We start from the raw sequence: 6,614 nt of genomic DNA on the forward strand, positions 1-6,614 counted from the left end.
AGAGCAATCATTTTAATACCCCAACACGTGTCAGCTTTTTTAATAGCGATCATAATCGCGTCAGAATTAATATATTGTCACTTTCTCATGTTCTCTCGTGTTTGGTTCAGCTTTGGCAATGAACAGCTATGTGTACAGTACCTTGAGGTGCTTCCGGGGCTTAGCGTCCCCGCGGCCCGGTCGTCGACCAGGCCTCTTGTTATCTGTTAAGACCAGACCAGTACCTGTTAAGATTATTTTCATTTTCTTTATTATTCACCCAATACCCATCCCGTAGGGCGGTGGTGGGGAGGGTCACAGAGGCACATAATGGGTTCAGGAGCTGAAGCCCATAAGAACAAATCCACAAGGGCCGTGACGAGGATTCGAACCTACGTCCCTAGAGGATCTCAGATGCTGCCTTAATCTGTGTGTAATGAAGCCCAGAGTTTAGCTAAGCAAGTGACAAATCTTGTGACGCTAGTTAAGAATAGTGTCACTTTGCTTCTCTGTTCTTGTTAAGTAGTAAGTTCTTCAACAGGCCAAGTGGCACTCCACTTGGCCTGTTGAAGTGTATGCTGACCCCTGTGTCATGACCTTCATGACCATGACTCAACAAGCACTTGAGTGTCTACCTACAAAACCTTTACATCTTTCCTCAATCATGGCGGGTTTGTATTCAACAGTCTACGAGGTTGTCAATAATAATAACCATGGTTCTAGGACGACCTTCCCAGCATCTCCAGAGACTCATAAACTATTATTCAATGCACAGTAAGATGATCGAGGAAAGACCTACAGGTTTCGCAGAGACACGCAATAATTCCCTTCGAATTGTCAACCTGATCCAGTTTAAGACGCTCCCCCTTCCCCCACCCGGGAGCCGGTCGGCCGAGCGGACAGCACGCTGTACTTGTGATCCTGGGTTCGATCCCAGGCGCCGGCGAGAAACAATGGGCAGAGTTTCTTTCACCCTATGCCCCTGTTACCTAGCAGTAAAATAGGTACCTGGGTGTTAGTCAGCTGTCACGGGAGTTATGAGGAGAAAGTACCAAGCCATTTCGACTATATAGCACTGGGAAGGGGGGTCAGGATATTTATTTGCGACGGGGGGTAAAGGAATGGTGCCCAACCACTTGTGGACAGTCGGGGGGATTGAACGCCGACCTGTATGAAGCGAGACCGTCGCTCTACCGTCCAGCCCAAGTGATTGGGCTGGCAAGAACGAGAGAACATTTGTCAAACATTATCATTCTCTGGTACAGATCATGTTTGTAAGGCTAAGAATGTGTCTGGGAGACTAAGAATATGTCTGGGAGACTAAGAATATGTCTGGGAGACTAAGAATATGTCTGGGAGACTAAGAATATGTCTGGGAGACTAAGAATATGTCTGGGAGACTAAGAATATGTCTGGGAGACTCAAGAATATGCTTATATGTCTGCTGGAAGCGTCATTATTATTAAAGCTTTTAATTTCATCAAAGCGCTAGAATAAGCACTTTATGGTCAAGAACGTCAGTATTATGATGTATTAAATGTGAGGACAGGTGTTTCCTCAGGTGTTGTGTCGTCCTCAGCACGTGTCTGTGGTCCTCAGGTGTTGTGTCGTCCTCAGCACGTGTCTGTGCCCTCAGGTGTTGTGTCGTCATCAGCACGTGTATGTGCCCTCAGGTGTTGTGTCGTCCTCAGCACGTGTCTGTGCCCTCAGGTGTTGTCGTTCTCAATTCTCTCAGGTGTTGTCGTTCTCCACACCTGTCAGTTCCCTCAGCCCGTCGTCCCCGCCACTATCGGTATGTTTAACTCGTGTTATTTCCCGTGTAGAGAAAGAAAAAAAAGTTACATTTTTCCTTTTGAATTAACACCGGTAGTTTGTAATAAGAGGCTTTAAGTTTTCATTGTGTTAATTGACTCATTTAGCTCACATAATCGCTTCAAAATTATTTTCTCGTACATTTCTTTTATGGAAAAATGTGAAGCGTTGGGGGATAAAACTTGTGGGCACATTTATTTGAAGCCTTCGCGTTGTTTGGTGGCCCCGAGGAGGGTTATTGCTTCAGCATTGATGGGTTTTGTTTCTCTCAGGTGGTGAGGAATTGTGTATCTGCTAGAGACACTAGGGCATGTCATGGAGGAAGGAGGGAGGGAGGGGGAGAGGGAGAGAGAGAGAGTGAGGGGGTGGGAGAGAGAGAGAGTGAGAGGGAGGGAGAGAGAGAGAGTGAGAGGGAGGGAGGGTTTGTGTGTGACTAAGGGACAGACAGGTTCGAATTTGTTTCCACTTTGATAATGCTCAGAATGTGAGGCATTGTTTAAGTATTTGTTTATATACAAAAGTACTTACATTCTTGTAAAGTCACTAGCGTGCACATAGCATTTTGTGCAGGTCCTTGATCTTAGAAATGAACATATCAACAAGGGCCGTGAGGAGGATTCGAACCTATGTCCGAGATCATCACAAACGCTGCCTTAATCGACTGAGTCTTAACATTCTCTGGAGTACGACCCGCCAAATCGTTTAACGGGTCGTATTCCAGTGAAACAAATACTGGAATGTCCAGGTACCCCCATTCATTGCTTGGGCGAACAGAGGCGGGCAGTTAAGGATTGGCGCCTAGTCAATCCTCCCCGGCCAGGATATACGAACCCCAGGCCAAATCGCTCGGGAAGAGCGGCGGCGAGGTGTGTTACCACTGCGCCACTGGGAATGCAATAGTTGGCTTTGAGGTTCAAAATATGTTGCGTTGGTTCGAGTTCTGTTTGTATGATATCTTAGTACTAACATTTCTGTACCTTCTCTGAGACCAACTTGTGAGGTTCAGTCAGCGCTAATCTAATTTTCTTTATTCCTTACCTCTCCTCCTTCCTTCCTTCCTTCCTTCCTTCCTTCCTTCCTTCCTTCCTTCCTTCCTTCCTTCCTTCCTTCCTTCCTTCCTTCCTTCCTTCCTACCTTCCTTCCTTCCTTCCTTCCTTCCTTCCTTCCTTCCCCACTAACTTCTCCCTTCTCCATTCCTCTCCTACTTCTCTTTCTTCCTCCCTTTTAATGCTACCTTCTGCGGGGGGTTCATTCCGTGCTCAGAGAACCCAGGAAGTAGCAGAGTAAAACTTTTGACGTCTAATTACGGAAGAATAGGAGACAGACTAAGAGCGCTTCATCCTTCAGGGATGAATGGTTTTATCCTATTTTAGACAGAGCCTAGTCTCCTCCGGTTTAGCTCTCCACATTGAAGGCACGACTCGAGTGTGTGAGGCCATAGAACAGTTTAATAACTCTTGTACATTTACACCAGTGATCCTGGGTTATGTTTCCTTAACATCATTTTTAAATCGTTTAATCCTAATTGTCAAACTTGAACCGGTGGGTACAGAGACTGGTCTCGCTTCTTGCAGCATAGGCGTTCAGTCCTTGATGGTCGAAACGATTTGGCACCGTTCTTTCACTATATGGCCTCATATCCCAGCTCCTTATATTCCATTTCAGTTCCAACATAGTCATATTGACTTAACAGTATACATTTACTGAACAAAAATGTTACCACTTACGGGCTATTCATGCCCGTGCCACCTCCTGGGGTGGCTTAATCTTCATCAATCATCAACCAAGTACTGACTTAGTGCCGTCTCCGATAGGTCACCTTTCCTTTAATTCGATGTGATGAAAGATGATAAAAGGACTGACAACACCACTGGTGGTATTTCCAGTGGTGTCTCCTCACGCGTGTAGGGTCTTGCTCTGGTAATGATGGAGTGAATTCAAGACCGTATGATTTTGCCCGTGTGTAGTGGTCTCTGGGACCCTGGAGCTTTGAAGCGCGGGGGAGCGAGGCAGGGTCCTGTGCTTGCCGCCTTGTTGAGCATGCTTGCAAGTTGCATCCCAAACAAGGGGGCAGTGTTCACGCAACTCCAGTAAAGTCCATTTGACATGAGTGTGTTATTGGAGGGGAGGGGGAGAGGGGGGGCAGGGATGGGGTGGCCCAGGCTGGTGAGCTGGTTGATGTCTTACCTAAAGCCAGGGGGGGGGGGCAGGGGGGGGGGAAGGGGGAAGGGGTGAATCTGTTAGTTAATCTTCTCATAACTCAAAACTGTAGCGAAGCACTTGGAGCCGTGTAATGTGCTTCACGAAAATGTGCTTGCGATTTCATGGTCTCGCTTCCACTCTCTTTCTTGCGTCTCTCTCTCTCTTCCACCCCTCCCATCTCTCTCTCTCTCTCCCCTTCACTCTCTCCCTTGCTCCTCTCTCTCTCATGTCGTTTTATTTACTGTAGTTTAGAGCCTGAAACGAATCTCAACCTCTCAATTATAAGGTCATCATTTTACCTGTATGTTTTGGTTCTCAGAAACTCTTTGGCGTTGACCTGAAACCGAAAACGTGGTTTTTTCGTGTCGAGTAGCGGGAGAGGGAAGGAAAGAGGATCCCTATATTCACCTTCCAGTAAAGAGGTACCAGGGGGGGTTACCTGACTGTTGTGGGTGGCGTCTTGAGGTCGTTGGCGTAGCCCTCGAGCTGCTGAAGAAGCTTCCAGTCTGAGAAAATGGAAAACCAATTGCAATCTCTGAATGATTGGTTTGGTAATTATTATTTTTTTTTTGGCTTTGGGGGGAGAGAGGGTGTTCCTTGGTATACTCACAGTATACAGATCACAGTATACCTGGTATACTGTGATCCTCGTATACTCTGAGGTTTATAGTGTTGAGTATTCTAGTGACGTTTGTTTGTTTTGTCGTGGTTTACTTTGTCGAATCTTGTGAGGATTAAGCTGATCAACTTTATCTTGGGTGTGGGTTTACCCTCCTCAGATTTTTCATGTTTGCGGTTTACCCTCGCGAGGTTTATCTTGGCTGCGGTTTACCCCTCGCGAGGTTTACAACAATACTCCCCAGAGAAAACTCTCATGTCAAATGTCTGTGTTCCGAGTCACTGGTAATTTGGGCCATTACTCTGAAGATATATATGGCTTCCTTTACCTCTTCTCCTACAGGGATTCCTGGGGATGGTTGTATGTGAGGGGGGGGGTGTGGTGAGAGAGGGGGGGGGGTTGTGGTGAGAGAGAGGGGGGGGGTTGTGGTGAGAGAGGGGGGGGGGTTGTGGTGAGAGAGGGGGGGGGGTTGTGGTGAGAGAGGGGGGGGTGTGGTGAGAGAGGGGGGGGGGTGTGGTGAGAGAGGGGGGGGGGTTGTGGTGAGAGAGGGGGGGGGGTGAGAGAGAGGGGGGGTGAGGCAGGAGGGAAGGGAGAGAATTATCAGGGGGAAAGCGCCAAGCCAATACGACTATATAGCACTTGGAAGGGATCAGGATAAGGATTTGGGATGGGATATTATTAGTCCATTCTGGGACTTACATGCATAGACCTCGACTGGTTAGGTTGGTTGTAAGTAAGCGTTTGGTTAGCCAAAACCACTTCATATTTGACGTTTGTCAAATCGGAATACAGGCGACATTAAATTAATGAAGTTAAATAGAATAGAAAACTAGAGTATGTTTTACTTGTGTCTGGATGTATCGTGTGCATAATCTAAAAAAAAATGGGTGTAGTGGTTGTTTGATTTCAATCCCAGCAAATGTAAGGTAATGCAGATGGGTGGTAGAAACACTATACTCACAAAGCCCCATCTATGAGGGCATAAAGTACCATCTGAGAGGGGTAATTTCCGCAAGAAATAGACGAAAGACAAGGAGGTGCGGTATACCTAAATAAGTAAAAAATAAAAATAAAAAATAATAAAATAAAATCATATTCGAGGCGCACACGAACCAAATAACACCACCGCCACATGCTTAGGAAACGTGAGGATCAAGGAACCTGAACATCAAGTCTTTTTAGAATGCTATACGCAACATACATTAGACCAATGTTTGAGTATGCAGCACAAGAATGGAACGCAAAAGGAAACTGAAGAAAGTTCCCAGGTATGATACGCTCCCCCTAACAGCTAACAGGGGCCTAACAGCTGAGTGGACAGCGCTTCGGATTTGTAGTCCCGAGGTTCCGGGTTCGATCCCCGGTGGAGGCGGAGAAAAATGAGCAAAATGTGTCTTTTACCCTAATGCACCTGTTCACCTTAGCAGTAAATAGGTACCTGGGAGTTAGACAGCTGCTACGGGCTGCTTCCTGGGGGGATGTATAACAAAAAGGAGGCCTGCTCGAGGACCGGGCCGCGGGGACGCTAAGCCCCGAAATCATCTCAAGATAACCTCAAGATACCCTCAAGATAACACGGTTTCAAAGGTCCAAAGAGTAAAAGAACAGGTGCGCCCGTCAATAGAAAAGTAGGTTCCAGGAGCTGGAGACCGACTCTACAAAAAAGCAGAAACCCTCAGCATCACGAAATAGTATAAAAGGAAATGGGGGAAATAGAAAAGAAGGAAATGGGTAAATAGGAAAGAGGAAGGACAGAAGAGCCGTATGTGAAAATGTGTTGTCATCTGGGAGAGGAAAGGGAGGAAGCTGGGTGCCGTCAATGGGTAATGGGGTGCGGGAGGAGCACCTAATGGACTAGAAAACGATAGGTAATAGGCCGTCCATCACCGGGATGCCTGGCCACGTTTTGGGGCTTTTATTTACGTGGTCAGCTGTGCGGCGCCGTCGCCATGGTGATGGCATCGGTCTGCGTCGTCATGGCGCCAGGTGCCACGTGGTCGCC

This window comes from Procambarus clarkii, chromosome 17, assembly GCF_040958095.1.
Source record: "Procambarus clarkii isolate CNS0578487 chromosome 17, FALCON_Pclarkii_2.0, whole genome shotgun sequence".
Classification (NCBI taxonomy): domain Eukaryota; kingdom Metazoa; phylum Arthropoda; class Malacostraca; order Decapoda; family Cambaridae; genus Procambarus; species Procambarus clarkii.